The 23,995-nt window shown below is 42.0% G+C and overlaps 1 protein-coding gene across 1 annotated transcript in view; it reads right to left on the bottom strand.

Moving 5' to 3' along the window:
- BASP1 (brain abundant membrane attached signal protein 1) overlaps positions 1-23,675 on the bottom strand; it is a 49,325-nt gene extending 25,650 nt beyond the window's left edge. The window contains exon 1 of the mRNA XM_057541566.1: positions 23,457-23,675. The gene's annotated coding sequence lies outside the window, so the exon portion shown is untranslated. The remainder of the gene's footprint in view (positions 1-23,456) is intronic.
- Positions 23,676-23,995: the final 320 nt, after the last annotated feature.

The raw sequence follows: 23,995 nt of genomic DNA, 5'->3' as shown, positions 1-23,995 counted from the left end.
TCTGGAAAAAAAGCATGACGTTGGACCAATCTTTCACCTAATCTTGCAAACGTATAATGTATATATTCTTATCAAGAGGGCATATATTGGAAATATTTAATATAGAGATTCTCACCAAATAGAAAGTGATCTACCAATATTTGAGAATCTAAAATATCAAAATAGAAATCTTCAACTCTGTGCTACAGTTCAGTGTAAGGATATATTTGTAAGGAATTAACTTTACCTGATTTCACGTAGTACCCAGCATGTATTGCACTGGAGAAACTGTGCCTGATAAACACTTTGGCAAGAGCTCCAGTGCTTTGTTTTCTGCTGGCAGTGAATAATTATGCATTGAGGACATGCAAGGTGCAGAGCGCTGGAGAGAGACCTGGGCTGATAGCAGAGAGCTTACATTACCGGCTAGCAGGGAGATAGCATCATGCACATACAAGACAAGACCACCAACAATAAGGTCATATGATCAGACATAGTCCACAAACAAGACAAATTCCCAAACAAAATAATTACTATGTGTCATAAGTGCTATAAGGAAACAAAGATCTGGAGGTGAATAACAGTAACTACCATTCCTTCTTGAGGGATTACTCCAGTGCCTGGCAAATCCTTGTAATAACATGAGGTAGATACCATTCATGTCAAATTAGACACAAAGTATCTGAAGCTAAGAAGGATGGAGGAGTTGGATATAAATAAGGCATAGAACAAAGATTTAAGTCCGGATGGGTCTATCATGATTCCCTTTCACCATCTGTCGCATGAGCCTGGTGGAGACAGTAGGGTACAGGTGTTCCAGAATGTTCCTTTCCCCTTTACACACATGATCCACTCTTATACTCAGATTTTAAGGAAAAGTGCAAACTTCTGGGGATGGAAGGGCTTATAAAAATGTCATTTTACTAGCACATGTTCACTTAAAGATATGCCCTCCTCCCCCCAAAAAAATTCCTTTTAGGAGGGAAAAGATGCTTACCATTTTTTTTAAACCAAGTTGATTTTTTTCCCTAAACTTCCACTCCATTGGAATATTAATAAGTTGAGCAAATATGTAGTATTATAAATAACATTAAATTATTTTGTTGTTTAAAGATTTTAAAACATATTAGTAGTCATAATGACATAACAAATGCACTGACAATCACTTAATCCCCCTTAAATTAAATGAGGAGGCCTGACTTGAACATTTATTAAGAGACAAAGGTATGACACAGTAGTGGTGGATACATGTCATAAATTAGTCCAAACCCACAGAATGTACGACACCAAACTATGGACTTTGGGTGATTATGATGTGTCAATGTAGGTTCATGGATTGCAACATACATGCCACTCTCGTGGTGAGGCGTTGATAATGAGGGAGGCTATGCATGTGTGGGGACAGGGGACAGAGGGGAAATCTCTGTGCCTCCTGCTACATTTTCCTGTGCACCTAAAACTGCTCTAAAAAGTATTAGAAGAGAGACAGAGAAAGACAGAGCCACGGGATCGTTCTCAACCCCATGCACTGCTGATATGGACGTATCCTAAACTTCTCCCTCTCCTTGCTTTTTTATTAACTGAGTCATCGATAAAATTAAAAAAAAAAAAAAGGAACTACAAATTCAGTGATTCAGTGTAGTTGGTAGTAATTGCCAAAAGTATGAAGGGGGCATCAAGAATGCCTTCCACTCTACGGAGCAGCATGAGAAGATAGTGCCTTACCGTAATTGTACTCCTTTCTCTGCCACTCAAGAAAGCACCCAGAATACGAGGGAATGAGGTGTCTTCTCTGAGATAACCACTTTCCCTTAAAACTCAGCACATCTCATATTTTGTGGGGAGACCACAGTATGGTTCAATATTTCAGTTAAGAGTCCTCTGATTTAATTTTTTAAGCTTAAGTTTGAGTCTCAGAAAATCCCAAGTTTGCATCCTGACTCCATGTACTAGTTTTACAGCCTGGTCCCCAAATCCCCAGCTCCTGGTCAGTCGGGGGGTTGAAACCTCTGTTTTGTTTTGGTAGATTGACCCACAGGACCGATTCCCACCCACTGCAACCAAAGGGACTGGAGGAGGGGCGTCTGTGACACTGGTGGCCCTCAGGGATTCACAGGCAGGCACAGCGGCTCCGCTCCAGTCCCAGGACAGACATAGGAAAGCTTCAGAATCTTGTTCATTTCCAACAAATACAGCTAATGCGTGGCACTTATTTAAAGAGGTCAAAGAGAAGTGACCCAAATTGGAAGCAACAAATTAAGTTCTTCTATTGACCGTAATGCTTTTGGCAAGTTAAGAGCCTGGAATGTGGCCCAAGAACGGCTGGTCACACTGGCTGTGTGACCTGTTACTTATTTCTCTGTGTCTCAGTCTCCTCATTTGTACAACGGGATGACAACAGTACCATCAGTTTGCTGTATCTTGTCAGTCTCTGTAAATGTCAGTCTCTGTAAAGCTTGGTGCACTGCCTGCCTGGCCCATGATAATCTTGTATTCAGTAGACTAAAAGGTTTTATTTTATAATAATATAACTTTAAAAGATTACAAAATGCTGTGAAATGCCATTTAAACACTAGATATTTGTATAGCTTTGCCTTCCCTGTAACGATGGTTTCATGCTATCAACTTAGAATCAAAATCATAACCATCCGGGCCTTTTATTTAGTAGAACCTTTGAAACTGCATCGCTATGAACAGTGCCAAATACAGGACTACAGGTTGAAAAAGAAAACGCAAATACCACCGTACTACTTTTCCAAAGACTCCACCACCACCGTGGTGGTTACCAGTAAAGAGGACTTTGGAAAAGTACTGTACAGATTCACAGATTGGGGGTGGTGGAGGAGGGGAAATCTAAACTGGGGAGGTTTTGCTTCACTAAGTGAAGCTTCTGTTTTCAACCCTTAGAGGACATTAGCAGATGCAAATATGCCGCACACATCTAAATCCCTAACTGAGTTCAGACTAGGATCAGCCTTACATTGCAAGGTCCTGGAAGGAAGGTAACCAAAGCTGTAATTAAGGTGATGGTCTAGGCTGTCTAAACACATCCTTCAGGACTCTGAGGCCTAGGTCCCAGGGTGCGTACGGGGCCAACAGTTATCGCCAAATATACAGCCCTCTGTATATGGACCAACAATGACCTTCTTATTTGGACCCTGGGTTTGGCAACTTCAAAAATGGTTTACCTGTAAATCAACTATACTTCAATAAGGAAGGAAGGAAGGAAGGAAGGAAGGAAGGAAGGAAGGGATGGAGGGAGGGAGGGAGGGAGGGAGGGATGGAAGGAGGGAGGAGGAAAGGAAAAGAGAGAAAGAAGGAAAGAAAGGAAGAAGAGAGAGAGGGAGGGAGGGAGGAAGGAAGAAAGAAAGAAAATGATTTAGCAAGAAAAGACAGAGTGAGAGGACTTTTCATCTATGCCATCCAAACCTTCTTCAGAAGGAGCTAGAGTAGTGTGTAATATTCAGCCAAGTGCTGACTGATTATTCAGGTAAGAATACGGAGTTGTGTGGCTCTATTCCCCCCACTTCTTTACACATTCCTTTGGCTCAAGCCAGCTAAATTGGCTTCTTACCCGACTGAAATGAGGAAGCACTAAACCAATCCTCCTTTTCCAGGCATTTATCAGAGAGCTGGGCAGTCTTCATCTGAGTGGAAAGGTCCTTAAAATTTACCAAAGATAACCAAAGTTGAACAGAAAAGTAGGTGATTAATAGTTTACACTCAAAAAGAAGTCTCCACGTATTCTTTGTAAAATCATCGCCATATCAATATTTAAATACAATTCATAATGAGTTACGTTTAAAGAGTCATATCCTTTATGCCACACTTCAGATATTTATCAGAAATTAGGAGCAGCTCGTTCCTGTATTAAGACTAAGATGTTGAGGAGAACCAAAGGAATCGGGACTGAGTTTAAGGAGAAGGGAAGTGCAATGCCGTTCTGAAAAGAGAAAGCGAATGATATAGAGAAAAAAACAGAAAGGCACCTAGACAATAGAATAGGTACAATTCACAAACATATTCCAAGTTGCAAACCAAATAAAGTGTTAGTGGAAGTGTCAAACTGCTCAGATCCATCCAAGAGAATATGACTGAGAACTGGAAAAGACAAGACTCCCCCAAACAAGCATTTATATAATTAAATAGCCTCTTCACACACGTTCCATTTTGTACTGGCTTGGTGACACCACAAGTACTCTGACTTCAGAAAGTAACATCAGGGAACACCCAGGAAAGGCCAGGTTACAGAAGCCTCATTTAAACACCTCATTATCCAAGGTCTACACTGTAATGCCTGCAAGTTCAACCCCAGGTTTAGGCAGTTTTCCTTCTTCAAAATGAAAATTATCCAAGTCACTAACGTTAAAAACAGACCTTTAGTCTGTGTTTTAATTCAGAAGAGAATTCCAGATGAGTTCAAGGAGGGTTCTTTGCTTCCCTACCAGAGAGCCTTATCGGGTCTTCCTTACAACACCTCCAGGAAGAATTCTTGGTTGTTTACTGCAGGGTGGGCTGGAACATTCCATTAACAAGCTTTCAAAGGTATACACAAAAATTCCAGCTCTTGAAAATTTCAGAGGAATTACACAGCAGCTTGTTAGATATGAAGACATGATTTATTTACATCAAGACCTCCTCTTAATAATTTTTTCTTAAGATGGATCTAATTAGAAGTGTGCATTACTTGCCACATTTGACCCACTCAACTTTTTGATATTTAGGAGCTACAAAGATGATATAAATCTTTAATTCCTATTATTAAAATATTTGGTTTTTTTTAAACAATGACATGAAAACTAAACTCTTAGGATATGGTCTCAGGATATATTCAGTAGCCATTTAACTATTTAGGAAAGAACATCTACAGAGCATGAATACTTTAATTCCCATTTATCAGCCAGGAAACTAGCTCTCTTGAGTGATTTGCCCAAGAGACCCACAAATGTATCACTGGTTTAAACTCATGTAGTAATAAATTTTTAAAATGTAAAAAGTAATCATTTTTGCTTTTCTCCCTCAAGGTAGAATAATCTCCAAGATTAATACATTGATTTATGTTGAGCAGTTATTCTGGGCCAACTATTGCCTTTCATTCTAGGAGAACATTGATTTATGTTGAGCAGTTATTCTGGGCCAACTATTGCCTTTCATTCTAGGAGAACAACAGTCAAGCAGACAGGGCTCCTATGTCCAAGGAGTTTCCCCATGAGGTTGAGAAATAATCGTTTGTCAGTCAGCTGATACAGATGGCAGGTAGTACAAATCAGACTAGAAGGTGAAGGCTAGAGGAACAATAAGAAATTGGTTACCAACCTTGCCATAAATTCATTGAGAGATTTTTTTTTTTTTAAGTCATGTTCAAGAGTTTCTGTAAGCTCCTGAATTGCAAATTTCAGGAGTCAAGAGAAACCAGCACTTTAGAGAAAGGACTAGACCTATAAGAAAATATAATTCCTGTGACAAAACATTAATGGAAAAACGATCTGCTATCAACCTTAGCACTGCAGACTTACCCAATCCAAGAAGAAACTCGAATTTACATTTTCCAAAGCACAGTTTATCAAAAAAAAATGTTTTCTTTGTATAGAGACACTCTTTAGTCGCATGCCAGTCATTTCCACGCACCTCCCATTGTGTTCCTAGAGATTCCATCTCTCTCTGGAACAAAGGACCAGCACCATTCATTCCTGGATTCAGGGAGTAACTTCCAGAGAATAAAGACTTGAAGGATCCTGCAAACCATTGTGTGCTTTTCTGAGACTCTTGAAAAAAGAACATCAGAAATTCTTCACTGTTTCTCAAGCTGAGTAGCCTGTCTTAAGGCAGTCAGGCCAGCAGGAGGGAGCACCAGCTGGGGATGTTTCCCCAAAAGGTCCTCAGGTACTTAAGGATGCTGCTCTGCTCGAGATCTAAAGCAGATCCTTACTGTGTTTTAAGAACTAACTATTCTTGAAGGCTTTTCCTTCAATTTATAATCCTAAAGTACTTTGTTTTTGATGAAAATGTAAGATATGTAAATGACTTTTCTACCGAGTCCTTACAACCTTTGAATTAAGTGAAATCAATCCTGAATTCCATATCCTCAAAAGAGACAGTTACATAAAACTCTTTTTAAATAATAGCCAATTGAACTTGGAATATCCCACATGGCTTAGTCAAGTGGAAGAGATGGATCTACTGACAGCAGAATAGAGAAAGGACTTGCCTCACTGTAATTACTGGTGTACTTGTTTGTCTTCACCAACTGTGAGCTTCTTAAAAACAAGGTAACAAGTCTTTGCATCTCTCAGCTCAGTCAGTAAACAAACATTAATTCTACAAGATTTTAATGTGGTTTGTATTTTCCTACATTGCATTTAACAGAGTAGAAAACTCCCACATCCGTTGCTCATTTGAACTGCTTTTAAAAAGCTCAGTCTTAAAAATATGCTTACCAAAACAACCGATCTTTTTTTAAAATTTTTTAGAAAACCGCTGATCTCTAAATAAAGAATGAATTCATCACCAAAGCAATACTTGCACCTTTTAACTATATAAAATAAATTTTTAAACTTACATCTTGTGCATCCAACCCAATAATGCATTTATAGAGCAGAAATAGAATTGTCTTCACACAACTGAAGGGGAGTTATGTAGGTACCCACAATAGCAGAAGATGGAGGCCCACAGAGAATGTTTCCTGGAGTTGGGGGATGGTGGAATTTAAACATCTAAGCCAATCATGCCCTGGGCTTCCTTACTGCAACCACACCAACTTTCCTGTTTATATTCCTCAATCGCAAAACCAAAATGACACCTTTACCCTAGCAAGTCACATGAGAGGACTTTTTAAAAAAATAAAGTAAGGGAAATATCATCTAGTAAACTGCTTGGAAATACACATCCAAAGGTATACCAGTCGTCCAGTTACTCATTTGTCATAAATTGCTGCTCAACCATCAATACCATGTCATGCCAGCTGATTACACATTCCAAGTACATAATCTACGACCTCAGGGCTTCAAAGCAAAACATGAAGTTTGGTAATCAGCTATCCGTATGGTGAGTTAGGGATACTCAACTGTGCATAAGATAAAAAGTTAGCTGCAAAGAGCTATCACGAATGGATAAAGAAGATGTGGCACATATGTACAATAGAATATCACTCAGCCATAAAAAGAAATGAAATTGAGTTATTTGTAGTGAGATGGATGGACGTAGAGACTGTCATACAGAGTGAAGACAGAAAGAGAAAAACGAATTCCGTATGCTAACACATACACATGGAATCTAAAAAAAAAGGGTTCTGAAGAACCTAGGGGCAGGACAGGAATAAAGACGCAGACGTAGAGAATGGACTTGAGGACATGGGGAGGGGGAAGGGTAAGCTGAGATGAAGAGAGAGAGTGGCATGGACATACATACACTACCAAATGTAAAATAGATAGCTAGTGGGAAGCAGCCGCATAGCACAGGGAGATCAGCTCAGTGCTTTGTGACCACCTAGAGGGGTGGGATAGGGAGAAAGGGAGGGAGACGCAAGAAGGAGGAGATATGGGGATATATGTATACGTATAGCTGATTCACTTTGTTATACAGCGGAAACTAACACACCATTGTGAAGCAATTATACTCCAATAAAGATGTTAAAAAAAAAAAAAGAGCTATCACTGCCCTTTTTATTCTACTACCCAATTTAAATCCAACTGACTTGACCCTACAGAGTAGATGATCCCTAGCTATGCTCTCCCTTCTGAGGGCCGTTCCTTTAGATCCATATGGAAGTGCCGTCCTAATATGTTAGCGGGGAGGGGCGCCAGGGGAAGGGGGGGAGATAAAGGAACCACAGCTGCAGAGAATGCCGTTGGCTAATTCATAAACTGAATTCATATAAAATGAGACCATCTGAGTAATCAGCCACATACAACCGGAATGTGTTCCATCTTGTCTAAAATGAGACCATTTTAAGACAAAGTATTGATTTAATAGTAAAAGTAGCACATGTTTATGGTATAAATCTTGGAGAGGGTATGAGAATGTCCTAGAGCCCAAAGCAGCTCACAGATATAGACAATAAATACCCGGCCATCACCTCAACTATAACTACACTTTGAATATGTAAAAAGGAAGCTTATTAAAATAAAAATTTTGCAAATAAAGTATCAATATCTAGAAATGTTCTAGAATGAGTAAGTTGTATTGCCAGATTAGACTTGCCTACTGGAACCCTGCATTATTTCTTAACTACAGGTTATTTCAGAAATCAATTCCCTATCACTGTAAAAACCTACAAACTTATTTTATTTAATAAGAATTCGATCATTAAGAATCAGCTTTAAAGCACTAGGCACTGTCCTGTGAGACCCCAGGGCTGACACGAAAACACTTATCTCTAAGAATCTTAGTTCCCACTAAGGCCAGAGACACTCAGGAATGAGACAATAAAAGTTGAATACTGACCGCCAAGGATGACACGTAAGTGAGGGGGTAAGGATTAAATCACAAATGTTGTCTTAACTGTATTCAACCCCCTACCCCCAAAGAAAACACTGTGATATTTACTAAAGATTCGTTACAAGCTGGTTCTCGGATGTGAAAGTACAGCGAAGGGCCAACACTCTGAAATATGCCTTATCTGTATCGCATGATGTCACATAGCCACAAAACACGCCCTTCTGTGCCTTCAGCCCTCACTGGACCATAGGTTTTGTGCTAGAAACTGACATCCAAAGATGAAGGAAGCAAAGTCCTGGCATGGATGAACTCACCATTTAGAGTAAGTGGTGACAGCACAGAACCAGGGCTAAATTCGTATCTACTTCATTAGGTTTATAATCCACTAATGTGTTAAGATTTAAAATCATATGCTCATCTGGAGGCCTAATACTCCTGACTTCACAAAGACTGTTACAAGCATTCATTGGTTAAGGTGCTGAATACTATTGATCCATGACATTCAGTGACTTGTAAGTATGGATGAGAAATATAACCACAGCCAGCCCCAGCTTTCACTCACTGCGGTTTATGTCTGAGAAGACCTCACAGTGTAATAATACTATTTGTTTCCCAAATAACAATACGATTTCATTCTTCCTTTGACACTCTACCTTAGAAGGAAGCTCGGGTGCAGGAGCCATTAGCACTAATTACTCCAGAATGTCCCAGGGCTTTAGTACAATTACCACTAAGGTTACCGCTTGGAGACAGAATACTTACACTAATTGGAGTTCATCAGATATTCACCTTCATGGTAAGCACAACTGATGAGCTGAAATTTCGTGTCCATAAATGGAAGTTACCTCAGCTAGCAAAGGACCTCAGCCTTTCAGAGGATGTGTGCGCTCCATGAATATAATGTCCTGTAGGCAACCTTTGACACTGAACAAATATGGAGCGCTTGCTAAGTCCCAGAACTGTTGCACAGCACTGTTTCGGATCCACCAAACTGACACACCCCTGCCTCCCAGGTCTTTCCAGCAAGAGGAATGGAGACACTAAATAATCACATCAGTTTTGATAAATGTGGGGGTAAAATTGCCAAGTGTTCTGAGAGGCGTGGGGATAATCAGGAAAGGCGTCTCTGAGAAAGTGGCATTTTTAAGCCGAGGAGTACTCGGACAATGGGAAAAACAAACACTCCTGGCAGAAGAACAGTGGGAAAGAGCTTGGAGCATTGGGAGAACTGAGAGGCAGGCCGTGAACAGAGGGTGGGTGACAGTGAGTTTGAGAGGAGGCTGAAGAGGAAAACAGAAGGTGCACACGTGGGAACTTACAGATCAGCAAAGGATTTTTATTTTTTATTTTTTATTTTTTTAATTTATTTATTTATTTATTTCTGGCTGTGTTGGGTCTTCGTTTCTGTGCGAGGGCTTTCTCTAGTTGCGGCAAGCGGGGGCCACTCTTCATCACGGTGTGCGGGCCTCTCACTATCGCGGCCTCTCTTGTTGCGGAGCACAGGCTCCAGACGCGCAGGCTCAGTAGTTGTGGCTCACGGGCCCAGCTGCTCCGCGGCATGTGGGATCTTCCCAGATCAGGGCTCGAACCCGTGTCCCCTGCATTGGCAGGCAGACTCTCAACCACTGCGCCACCAGGGAAGCCCGGATTTTTATATTTTATTCTAAGTGTAATAGAAAGTCATGATAGAAGAGTCTTCGGCACAGGAATGCCATGCTTAGACTTAGCAGAGGAAGGCAGCAGTAAGCGAGGAGAGGGATCAAACTTCGACTAGGCTCCTAGCTTAGTGTAGAGAGGAATGGACGGATGTGAGGGCTAATTATAAGGTAGACACCATAGAGCTCTGTTAGCAGGAAGAGCCCAGTTTTCTGGAACGAATGGAAGAAGGTGCTATTGACCAGAAGTCAAGCACTGAAAGAAGACCACAGACGTTGGCTCGAAAATAGATGTGGCTTAAACTAGTTAAAATAAAAAATTCAACAGTAACTCACGTTGCAGGTTTTATGCAGAAAGTAATTTACCAGTGAAATTTTTTATAAAAGATATTAAACTACCAACTTTCAATTAGTTTAGGGCTGCTGGTTCATCTAGAACCATCACAGTGAATTACTGTATTCAATTAGACTGTGGCTCAGCGAGGTAATATTTTTACTGCCGTAGTGAACACAACATGACGTGACCTGCAGCTTGAAACAGAAAGGCAATGGCTGAATCACTTGAGAGGGCACTTTCAAAAGTTGTAAATTGCTTTTTGAAAAAGAGCGTCTCCAAAGTGTTCAGTGAAGACATACCCACATCCACATTTGTTGAGAATGCCCCTCAAAAAATCCCTTCAGTATCACTACTTGTTTCATTACTTGGAAAGGCCCCAACATTCATGAGCCTTGATTTTTCTTGTCATCAAAGACTTCATATGACTCCTGACACTAACTTCCCAGTCTTTAACATCCCACTGTGCAGAAACCTATCAAAACTCCAACCATTCTTCCCACATTTGCTTTCTGTTAAAGCTTGTATCTTCTAATGTCTTCAAGTCTCCATGCAATAAAACTTGCCCTGTAGTAATACTCTGTATGGTGAATCCCTACCAACAAGCATGGATGCTAGAATAGGATTTTAAACTGGCTTACACATCTGGTCAACTCTTCCATCTAGAGTAGGAAGGGCTCTTTACCAATGCCACTATTGGTAAGAGTTTTTTGTTTGTTTGTTTGTTTTTTGTTGTTGTTTTTTCCCCCAGAATACCTCTATTTTAATTTACCCAAGACTGGCTAGTTCTTTACACAACATGGACTAGGTAAATCCTTCTCTCTTCCTTTATTCACTCTTGTCAGTTTTAGGTATATGGATAACCAATGGGAAATGCTTCAAGCAGAGGAAAAACATGATCATACAGTGCTAGAATGGAAAATAGGCTTCACCACGTATTAATGCCTATTGATTGGTGGCGACTGCCTAGAGCACTGTGTTGAGAAGGATTCTGAGGCCTCATCCATAGACCCATGTCCATCCTGAGTACAACAGAGGGAATGGTACCTGCATACACACTTTGCCAACCCCAGTCCACGGGAGCCACAAAAACAGGCTTTGAATCCCACACAGTCTCTACCTTTTCCAGCAATGTGAATCTCAGGGAAATTAACTTCTCTGCAACTCATGTTGTCCAAAGAGAACGCTACTTAGGCTTGCCTCACATGGATTTGTGAGGATTAAACCACAGGCTCCAGGGTAGCTCATTCTCCCCACCCCCTTCATCTTGAGGGCAGGGAAAAGGGCACTTTGCACAGGGGCTTCGAATGTTCCTCACTGTAAACCACCTTTCCTAATATGAAACCTGAATTGTTATGAGCTGTGTCCCCTCCTCCCCCAGATTCGTATGTTGAAGCTCTAACCTCCAGTGCCTCAAAATATGACTGTATTTGGAGAGAGGGCCTTTAAGTTCAATAGGACTGATGTGTCCTTATAAAAACAGATTGGGACATACAGAAAGAGACACCAGGGGTGCACGCACGCAGATGCAAGACCCCGTAAGGACACAGCAAAAAGGCGGCCATCTGTAAGCCAGGGAGCGAGACCCCAGAGGAAACCCAACACCTTGACTGTCAACACCTTGACTTTGAAATTCTAGCCTCCAGTCTGGGGTATTGTGTTATGGCAGCCCTAGCAGATGAATACAGGGACAAAGCATCCCTGCCTCTGCCATTCCTATCGCTGCGTGAGCATCACCACCTCTCCCCTCCTGTTCCTCCCCTTCCTCCTCACATGCTCTAGTCTCCTTTTCTCCCCTGAAAACTCTAGAAGGAGGGGGTGGTGCGGGGCTTGGAAACGAGGTCACTGACTGCTGATCTAGAACAATGTAGTTTTGCTTCCTGTAGCGTACTTACCAGAAATCCTGCCCACGCAAGGGGAATCCAGACACTCTTAAGAACTGAAAGGAATGGCATTCCCCTCTCTCCATCCAGAAATATGGCTGCAAAAGTACCTCGTTGAAACTTCCCTCAAGTGTAGCCATTTGCTCCCTTTCAGAAGGATTTTACAAAGCTCAGTATTTCACAAGAAATGCTACTGTATCCAAATGCCTCTCCATCTCTCAAGATGAGATGGTTTAATTAGCTAGGGTGGTAGTTAAATGTGTTATCTGAATCAGATTTCAATGGAAATTCATCCCCAGCCAACTCACATCTCACACTAACCATGGTGCACGTTAGTGATCTAAAACATTTATTCTAGTAGTTAGATATTTTCTCTACTAGGTAAACTATGCAAACAATTGCTAGCATGTCAGGGCCTGCTTGCTGGTTTGCCATGCTGTGTGCTGCTAATATTAATTGTATTATATTATGCTGTCTAAATACCCTAAGAGTTTGGGAGGTTTGGGGGTTGATTCTTAGATATATCTCCCTCAGGTCACACCCTCTTCCAAAAGAAATCATGCTCAACTCAAAACTGGCTTGAGGTTTTTTTCACTCCCCTTAGAAACAGCAGTAACATTTTTTGCAGTATTACATCATTCTGGACTTCTTTACGCTTTATTTGGGATTCTTGGCTATCTCACTACAGGTATGACAAAGGATACTCCTTAGGTAGTATGCCTAGCAAAGCGGATCAATAACAGAAAAGAGATATGCAAGCAGTTGCTCTTGGTCTTAAAGAAGGCAAGTTAAAGGGAGTAGCATGGGTACAAATCCTAATTTAACTGGGGACAAATCCTAATTTGCCAACTGCTTCCTTTAACCACCACTTCTCCATTTAACATGGTAATATTTGTTGCCGGAAATAAGGATACAGTCCAAGAATGTGTTACTATTGACAACATTAAAGTTTAAAGTGCAACAATGTGATATTTTTTAAGGAGGAAGGACTAATTAACATGGCTGATGAGGCAGAGAGATTTGAAGCCTGTTGACATTCAAATTCGGTTTTTCAGGAGTTCATTTTTTGGTTATATTCTCAGCACTCAGAGTTAGTAGTAAATCAAACATCAAAGCTTAGAAATATTAATGGAACTCCTTTCCCATTTAAAACTACAACTCTTACCTTAGTGAAATCATGTGTTATAATCCCATCATGTAGTTGCTTCTCTCTGCATTGTAGCCAGTTGAGTTCTCCTAGGACAACCCTCATACCCACCTACCCAACCACCCACCCAGGAGACTTTATTATAGATGAAATCAAAGCTAAGCTCTCTGGATAGTGGAAACAAAACCAGTAAGAATAGAAAGGGTGGAGGTAAATGGAGTGAGCTACTAGTTCTGTCTCTTACACCAATGAAACTTTCAGTGAGACTTTTCCTTAGTCAACCACCAGATTAGGTGAGGAAGAAGACCGATAATCATGTGAGTCACTTGAAGAAACACATACCTGGGAAACCATCAATCTTGTATTAACAACCTTCTTGAGAACATTGCTACAAACACTTGTTACTATTTGTCTGAAAACCACACACTGAAAGTGCTGGAAAAGTCCAGTTGGGTGAGCCCTAGGAATTCAAAGCTTGAGGTCTCAACAAAAGATCACCAGGGCTACTGAGGAAACCCTAGTGCCACAATAACCTCTGGTCAATAAGGGTAGTATTCACTGAGGCTGGGTGATCACGAGACCTTCCAAGAGCTATTGTCACCACCAACTGTTAACTGAGACTCTTCCTTAGGAAAATGAGTCATTCAGAAAAGATTCCAGAACACCTCATTTAATCATTTAAGTCTTTAGTGAATACCCAAGTGGTCATATAACCTCACCCTACCTTCTTGATGGAATGCAGGATAAAGGAGGAGAGAAAGTCATCTCAAAATCTCTCCACCTGTAAGTCACTGATTTCTCTCAATTTTCCTTTTACCCAATAGTCTTAAATATGCCGAAAGCAAATACAGATGATGTTATCTTGTATTGAAACAGCTGAGAACATTTGTAAAGGTCAGAGACAGCAAATATTCTTACAGCTCCTACAGTTTCCAAGACAAGCTCAGAGAAGCTTAAAACAGTACTCTGTGACTACCCAACAATTCCAAGGAGACGTTCTTCTCTACAACCTTAAGAAACTGGGATGTCCTCAGTTATTAGATGGTTCCTATTGTTTTCTCTTTTGATATACTATTTTCCCAATTAGATCCTGTTACTATTTAACTTGGCTATTGTATTAGTCTATGTGGCAATGGTGTTTTGAATGCCTGTCAGTGGGTAAATGATGTGGGTCTTTTCAAAACCACTTGGCCAAGCAAACCAGGAAACTTGTAATTTAGAAAGCTCAACCAGGAAAAGCTGTTCTCTGACATCTTTTTCTTCATAAACTTACAAAAAAGTTTTAATTTGGGTTTACTTTAGGAATATATCCACTTCTGAACCTGCAAAACTGTAATAATTAAAAGCATTACGAAAACTGTGACGCCACTTGTTTATTGCAGGTTTCCCTGGGAAACAATATAAATTTATCTAAAACTTATTCTCCACTTATTGAAATGTCTAAATAGATTATTTTAAATATGAAACTAGAACTCTCTTATCTAAAACTAAACTTATCACAGTTTCTCCAAATACAGATGCACATAAACAGTTTACATTGCTAAAATCCATTTCAAACATCTGAATATGAAGCTTTATGAAGTGTTTTAACAACTTAAGTACTTAAGTTCCATATCTTAATGACTACTTCAGAAACTTACAGCCCTTTTAAATCCTCTAAATCGGCCCAAATACTATAAATGATCATTTTAAAGAAAAAAGATTAAACCTCATGTTTCACGCAGCTCTCAAACCAATAAGCCAGATAACACTAGTAATCGGCATAAAAGCTCGTGTCCATCACCTCTCCACAGCACTGTGCGCTCTGGCTTTTCCAGGAGATTCCGGAGCATTTCGAGAGTACCATGCTTGACGGCTCCACTCACTCTACAGCCCCCAAATTAGTCGAAAACCAACTGGCTTTCTTTTCAAACTCCTACCCTCCATGTTGCAGGCTCCAAACCCTGCAACACTGTTTATTCTAGGAGGAAAACAAAGATATGAGACGAAAATTTAGTTTTCTGGGCGAAGTTGTTTTAATGCATGCCATAAATTCTTTGGCATCTAAAGGAAACCACATGCCTATAATGTAAGAAAAAAAAAAAGAGAGAAGTTGAGGGGGAAAGATGGCGCGTAGATAAAGCAGTAGCAGGCAGTAAGCACAAGTGGTGTTATCAAAAGGCAGAATGGCTTCTCTCTGCTGGAGAGGGGAGACAGGGCATCAGGGAGAGAAACAGGATCAGGACTGGATTTTCAAAAACTGGTATCAGAGTCAAAGAATGGTAAGAATTTTTTTTTTAAAGTTATAGACAGTGAGTAAGAGCTTGACTCAATCAGACAGAAGGGAGGGCCCATAGGAGTGAGGCTTTATTGAGAAATAATCTGGGTTTCCACTCAGCCACTAACCAGCTCAGGGGACCTTGAATAAGCCACTAACTTTTCTAAGATCCTTTTGAGTTCCAAAGAAGTGTTTTAGTCATGAGCTTTCAAACCTTCTGTTACAATCAGGCAAGTATTTACAAAGGACTGAGGTTGAGTTAGGATAGTATTTAAAAGCGGCCACCAACCTTCTGTAAACGAATCCTGTGTGGGGGCAGAAGGAAAATGGGGTCACAAATTTAGGACTTGGTTTATTTCTAATCAGGCAACCCTAACTACATAGCTGGAAGAGGGCTGACTAGTATCTCTGATTAGTATTTCAGAGGTAGAATCACAGGTACGGCATTTGAATGATTCCTTCCACTTGGGAAGTGTAATGAGGAAAGTGAAGGGGGCAACCAAACCCACGTTTCTCTACAGTCCTGAAAAGCAGCCCTCATCCTCACCATCCTCATCCCAGAAATCATTTAAGGATATCAGCCCATGTTCACTATGACAGGAAGCATTTCTAATCTACAGATCACTTAATGTATTTACAGATGAAATATTTATTAGACACTGTATCTCTTCTAAGACAAATAATTTTTCATTGAAGAACTTAGTACAACTCTCTCTAAATGAATATTGAAGAAGTTAATGTGTTACAATATGTTATCCATTTTCTGTTCAAGTGCCCATAATTACATGAAATAAAATGGCCATGGCTTATGGGAAAGACAGCAGCACTGGCCAGCGGAATAGGGCTATCAGACGTGGATTCAAATTCTATCAATTTCTATTAGCTCTAGGATCTTATGTACATTATTTAACCCTCTATTTTTTCTTTTATTCACAGGTAAAATGCATCTTACAATTTGTTTGAGGGCATAAATTTCAATTAGAGCATACGACATACAATAAATAGTCAACAAGTGTCCAATTTCGTCCCTTAACTTCTCCAGATTTAAAAGAAAATAAAATCTTTGATGGAGGAAATTTCTTAAATGATACAATCACTATATCCAAAACCTCTTTCCTATAGTGAATACCTGACAGATAAATAAAGTAAAATATAATTTCCTTCCTGATTCCTTAAGATTCAAAATCCTCTTTAAAGAAACTATTAAAAAAAAATTTAGCCAAAATGAGAATGATTTTACCTTCACTCAGCAGCAAAGCCCTGTGTCCAGAAGGCCAAAAACAAATCACTTAGGCAGATCCCTGAATTAAATGCCTGAAAGGTCAAACTGATTCCAGGATGAACCATCTCAAATATCTGAAATTCCAAAGAACTTCCCTTTTTTTTTAAAGAGGCCACAGTGACTAAGGTTGCCAGAGAGATAATTATTTCTAAAGATTTTGTCAACAGGTGACAACACCTTCAACATTCCTGAGTAAGACAAGCTTTAGTCTTTACTCCTGGTGTGGGTGGTAGGGATGTGGAAAAGTGAAAACTTATTCCTGGTGTGTCCTCAGGATTTTAAATATCTAAATTGGTTTATATCAATCTTTGCACTAATGACTAAAACACTTTCAGATGCTGATGAATGCACCTTGATTCAGGACACAACAAAGCCAAGCCTCTTCAGGAATATGAATGAATTATGTCTACACCCAAAGTTATCCAGTGGAGTCCAGATCTCAACATATCAAACCAGTGAGCCTTTCTCTGAAGGTCTCTCAATTTCCAAGGACTTGCACATTATTGTTTTATACTGTAATACCAATCAATATGGAGGTTGGGGTTCTATGAATCTACCCACTTTGGACTTTCAAAACTAGTACAAGTGTCCTGGCAACATATTCAAGGTATCATAGCTACACCTGGAGGACTTTCCTAAACCACAGACTTCTATGTTCTACCAACTGTCCAGGGTACCACCACCAGCTTGTCTTGCAATAATAATCTTTGAAGTAAGCATACAAACAGCTATAAATGTAGAGGATAAAGTAAAGAAAGCTGGTCTTCTCACAACTTTATAGTGTATGTGCATTATAAAGATGCACAGAATGTGTGTGACGCATTGTCCTAGGTCTTTGACTATTTTACTTAATCCTTACAATAACTCTGTTTTATAACCCCCATTTTATAGATAAGAATTGAAGCACAGAGAAGCTGAGCAATTTGCCAAAGGTCACACAGCTAGTAAATGGTTGAGACAAGATTATTAACCCAGTGCATCTGGCTCCACACCCAGCCCTCCAAGTCACGCTTTCTAAATATCACACTTCCTACACAATGTACAGTGGCTGAGCCCTATATTTCAAAGAGAAGTTCAAGGAACAAACCCATGAAGTCCAGTCCTTCCTCCCTCATCCAAAATGAACAAGAAAATAAAAAATCAAGTCAAAAACAGGTTCAGAAAGTGTTTAAGAGATAAGAAGGAAATGTGTAAATACTTTGCCTTTCTCACTGAACACCATTTTCTTACATTATCTTGAAATGTTTCCTTATGACCTGGTTCCCTGTTGTGCTTGCAGATGACTTCCATTTCTAAGTCTCTAAAGCTTTCAGGAATTTATTCCTAGACTTCGAAGCATGTTCAATCATAACCTCCCCTCACTGACTGCCTTTGCTAGTCAAAAAAAATCTCTGCTTTCCCTGTTTTTGTTCAAAACTTCTACTGCCTTTGGAAAGGCTGATTTTTAAAGTTACTTAAACCCTCAGGGTGCAGAAGAGGGAAAACACACTATGAGACTCTCTGCATCCGTCTCATCCCATTTCTGAGTTCTAGAGGGAAGAAAAGACTGTGGTTTAACCTCATTGCTTCTTAGGCTTGTGTCTTTTCAAAATTACAATTTCACTATATCCTGGTAAGACTCTGATTCCCTAAATGATTATCTTTTACTTTTTATAAGGTTTACTGGACATTTTTTCTCACACGACATTTACCTAGATGTCTGTCTTAATAGCAGCGGAGGGAATGGCATTTAACAAAAATCTTCCTTTGGCAGGCTGGGAACTTCTGTGGTTTTAAGACTACCCCTGTATTTTCTCAAAAGAACTTAAATGCCATCTCTTGAGTTACATAAGCAGCCATGGGAAACTCAGTGAGGGTGGCCATCCTAGCTTCATTCAATCCACTTTGGGGCAAATTCCCACACGGCGTCTCACAGAATTTCAAATATCTACATGAGGTTTGAAATATCCTATTTCTGACTGAATACACCGAAACCCTCAGGTCTTAATCAGCGTGGAACAAAAATACAGCTCAATATACATAAATTAGTTGCCGATGTCAATCACACTGATGACTGCTGAAAATGCAGACTGAGAGGTTAGGCCGGCCCCTAAGAGCCAGCCACTGTACTTACGCACTCTTCAGACATATGTGTGGTCCTTATTACAGCCTAAGATTAGGAATTATTACTCCAATTATACAATTGAATAAAGTGAAATTCAAAGAGGTTTGAAGCAATTTGGCCAAAGTGGCCGAGCCATTGCCTAGAGATTTCTCAGACTGACTCTTTTCCACTAACTACATCCTAGGAAACCTCCCCATCAAGAGTATTTGCTCTTTTAAAAAACATTCTGGCTATTCACAACCTCCGTTATTTCCTGATACTAATCCACCAGAATTAAGCTGTAAAGTTCACATTGCATTGTATTATCCAAAGTCTTAAGAGGCAGAATAAATGCAAAGGATTCAGTGAGTTGAGAAAACTTGATAAAATGCCAGATTCCGCACCCATTCCCCCCACCCCCAGAACTTCAACCCAGATACATGCTCGGTTTTCCCTCAGCAGTTACCTGGTTTCCAGTTTACCAGCTAAAACAATCATTAAGGAGATGTTAATCTTTTGATAAACAGGGTGTAAAATGAGTAGGTAAAAACTACCTATTAGAAAGATAAAGACCTAAGCAAATCAGAGCATTGCCCTCAACAGAAGCAGACACCAAAGGCCATCGCTTTTGACAAACAACAGTTAGCACGCCTTTCCTGAATATTTTTCAAAACAAAATTTTACAAACGATAACAAAAATAAGGCAGAGCAACTTTATTATAAATCTTTTATTTAGTAAGCATTGTTTATTACAGCTTTTAAAGGGCTTTATGTGAATGTTTAAGCCCGTAAATGAACATGTTAATTTCAGATGCTCAATGCAACCCATTTGTTTCAGGGGTACATGGGTAAAAATTGGAAATGAGCATCTCAGTAGACTAGCTAGGCTCTCCCGTCTATATGCATACTGAGAAAAACAGAAAGCTGGTTGCTTTCCGAAGACCATTATGAAGCACTGTAAAGTGATCTTCTACACCAACTAGTTTAGTTTCATATCATTAATAAAATTTTATTTTGTAACATGAGGATATACGTATACATTGTGTATGTGTATATACACGGCACCTTCCTTGCTTTAAAAATGGTTTTGGATTTTGCCATTTTTTTACAAAACTACAGTGACTATAACAGACATCCGTTGCACAGTGACCGAATCTCCTCCAAACCTAAGTTTTTCATACTCCACTTATCTTGACCACGGAGTGAAAATGGTTTGAAATTGTTGTCAATGTGAAATTTTTTTAAAAAAGACAAAAATTAAAGAGAATATGTCACACCTTAGATTATAATAATATGGTTTGGTCTAGTAAATCCAGGAAGATTTAAAGATACCTCCAAAGAGAGGGAACCAAAGCCCATAGGGTTCTTCCATTCAAATTAGGGTGTTCAAATTAGATGTTCAGATTAGGGTGGTCTGTGGGGAGAAAAGGTCCTCCTGCGCCCACGTAATCCGAGCGCGAGCACCAGTGAAGGAGAGGTGCGCCACTGGCGCCACGGATAATACTGTGCAGTCATTGTTGGCGCATTTTGTCGAAAGGCCCAACTCCCTTTCTCTACCTGTTAAAGCTTGCCAGAAAGCTAGCTGGATAAAAGAAAAAGGTAACTGATCATTTATAGTTCAATTTAAGAATTATCTTGCTCAAAAACGTAAGATTCATTGAATCGGGGATATATTGGTATATATTTGCTATGGCGTGTGGTCTATATTGACTCATCCCTTCCACCAAAACATAACCTAAAGGAAAAGAAAAACAAAAAAAACAAACAAAAAAACCCTACATCTAGCCCTCTAAACCATAAAAAAAAAAAAAACTACTCAATACTACGGAGTAGAGACGATAGCAGGCAGCCATCCTACCAAAGAAAGGTCCTGATACAGTCAACTTGATCAATATCAAGTTTTATTAAAAGGAACAAAAGAGATGATTTCCATTTTCCTGCCACGTGTTGTCTTACCAGGGTGTACCGAGAATACTTAAGCATAAATTCTCTCAAGCATAACGTACCATTGCGAAAATATTATTAATATTTAGCTCCTTTTTATACACACAGTAAGTCTCCTTTTAGTTGGTAGAACAAACTAGCCCAAAAAGAGGCCATAATCTGGTTACTGCATCACTGGAAGAAAAATCAGTCATCAATCATCAAATGTGTGTGTGTGTGTGTGTGAGAGGGAGAGAGAGAGAGAGAGAGAGAGAGAGAGAGAGAGAGAAAGAGAGGATGGCTCATGGCTTCTGTTAGACACAGAAAAAAAAAAAAAAAAAAAAAAGAAGAACTTAATCAACCATCTTCACCCCAGCAGCCCCAGCTGCCTTCTTCCTCTCCTATCAGTGGATTTCCATCTCCATGGGGTTCGTCTTTGGGATTCCTAATGAAACAATGAGGTACTAGGAATCAAGAGAAAACAGCGTTAGGATCCTGACAAGGTAACCCTTTTCTCAGCTCTGGGTTTTGTAGGCCATCTTGTTCGTATAAACGCCAAAATATCTTAATTTTTCCCAAGGAGTGACACTAGGGGCAATACCCACTGTCATTTCTGAGACCAAGGTCCCTTAATCAAATGGCCAGCAGCAAAAATCTGTCAGACAAACGGTTAATTGATGCACATTAAGACAGCCGCCATCACTGCAGCTCAATACATTACAGGAAAGAGAACAATGAACAGCACGAGAAAGGAAAACAGCAGTGTTCGTTTACAAAAATATTTAATCCCCAGTTTGCCCTCATCGTCAAGGCTAATCTTATTTTTCATCAATTGAAATCTCTAAGAAAGCAAGAGATGAGATAGCCTGGAAAAGAAGAAATACAAACACAAGGGGGGGGAAAAAAAACTGTCATCTGTATCCAGCGGTTTCACGCAACATTTAGGGCAAACGCCTTTGTTCCTGGGCTTGGGAAGGGAGTGGGGGGGTGGGTGATGGAGAGATCAGATGGGGCTGCCTGGGCCCTCCACTCCCTGTTCTCCGGCGCATGCGCCAGGCCAAGACAAAGGAATAGGTAATTACAGTCCCGATTCATTCATTTTGCCCGCAGTACTGAGGATCTGCTGGCCCCGGCTGTAATCCCTGGGAGGTTGATCCACACCCCTATAGCAGGAAGACCACCTCTAGACTAGTGTTTGATTTTTAGCCCGCCACAGATATGCTAGTGGCCTCGCGGCAGACCGAGGTGTGGTGTCAATCCTGGTCAAGGTACTAAAAATGCACCCGTGTGCGCTGTGCTAATTTAAGCAGAGTGAAAATTACACAGGCAAAGACTGTTCACGGAGTCCGTTTCAAGGCGGACATGTCTCCAAGGAAGCAGATCAGGAGGCCAGCCAAGCGTTCGATGAATATTCATGAAAGAATGCGGTTTGTAGCCACGCATTGTGTGTGTGCGCGCGGACCCAGGGATTCTGCAATTTTTATTCTTGGTGGGGGGGGGGGGGGTAGGCGGGGGCGATTGGGCGAGGAGGGCGAACAAGGGCCGGGCGTTGGCTTTCAGTGTTAGCGCTTTAAGCAAAACCTGCTAAACCCCAAACCTTCGCTCACAGCCGGGCTGGGCACTCAGGGGCCGCGCGCTGTCAGGTTCAAGCTCACACCCTCCCGGCCGGGCCCGCGACAGGAGGCGCTCAGCGCATTCTCCGAACCGAATACTCGAAAACATAAAATGCTCAGATGTAGCCCACGGGTTCATGGAAAGGCAGTTCAGCCACGACCGAGGCTGGGGCTCTGCTCTGCTCAGCTGTGCTTCTGGAGGCACGTTGTCGTGTGAACCTCGCATTTCCTTGGCCACCCCAAGCCAAGATTCAGGAGTCCCACGGGTCAAGGAAACCCATCTGCTGAACCAAAAAGCCGCCTCCTCCCTTCGGATCACACCAGATTCCCCGTATTCCTTCTCCCCTCCCTCCCTCCCGCCCCACCGCACCCCACCCTCCATCTTCTGCTGCTGCGCCCCTCGCACCAAGCGCTTTCTTCCCGGCTCTGGACGGTGCCGGTGGCAGATACTCTCCCCTCGGCCTCACAAAACCGTCTCTTCGGGACGCAATTCATTTAAAGGGTTTCACATTCGGCAATTTCCTCCTTAACCAGCAGCTTCCCTCCCACCGCCCACCCCCAACTCCGTTTATCAGGCTCCCCAACCCCCCATCCTCCCCGCCCTGCGAGCGGTCGAAACCACCCACCTCGGGGCCCCCCATCACCCCAGATGCCCGAAGCGCGACGGAGGCCTCACGGAGGGACAGCACGACCCGCGCCGTCTAGTGGGGCCCGCACCACTCCCTCCCCGCCCCGGGCTGCGGCGCCGAGAGAGAACAAAGGGCCTCGGGGTGGGGCGGGGGCAGAGGGGGGAACGGAGGCCCCCGGGTGGTCGGCACCCCGGGTCCGCGGCGGCAGCTGGGCCACCGGGGCGCGCCTCCTTACCGGATCTGGGTGCCTGTGCCGCCCCTGGGTGAACGCGGTGCCGCGGAAGGGCCCGGGTCGCTGGCGTCGTCCGGCCGGGTGCCTGGCCGCTGGCGGTGGCTCTCTCCCCGGCTCGACGGCGGAGCCCGGAGCGAGGAGCGAGTTGGAGCGCTGCCGCCGCCGCCGTCGCCGCTGCCGCTACTGCTGCCGCCGCCGCCGCTGCAGCCTCTGCATTTCTCGCGCTCGCGCTCCCCCTCCCCTTCCTGCCCAGCGCCCTCCCCCGGCGCGTCCGCCCGCCCAGCCTCCCTCCTCCCGCTCACCCCGCCCACCTCGCTCCCCTCCCTTCGCCTCCGTCCCGGTGCCCCTCCCGCCTCCCCTGAACTCCCCGCCGCGCTGGGGCCCCGCCCTTCTCCCTTCAAATCCCCTCCATCCCGGTTACCCCCACCTCCCTTCTCCTCCGAACGGCTGGTCCCCTCCTTTCCCCCTCCCCTTCCCTCCATCCCTGTGCCCCTCCTGCCTCTCTACATCATATCTGAACGCCGGTTTCCCACTCCCTCCCC

Source organism: Balaenoptera acutorostrata, chromosome 2 (genome assembly GCF_949987535.1).
Source record: "Balaenoptera acutorostrata chromosome 2, mBalAcu1.1, whole genome shotgun sequence".
In the NCBI taxonomy this organism is placed as follows: Eukaryota; Metazoa; Chordata; class Mammalia; order Artiodactyla; family Balaenopteridae; genus Balaenoptera; species Balaenoptera acutorostrata.
Note: the sequence above shows the minus strand (reverse complement) of the source record. Positions and strands in the feature narration are given on the sequence as shown.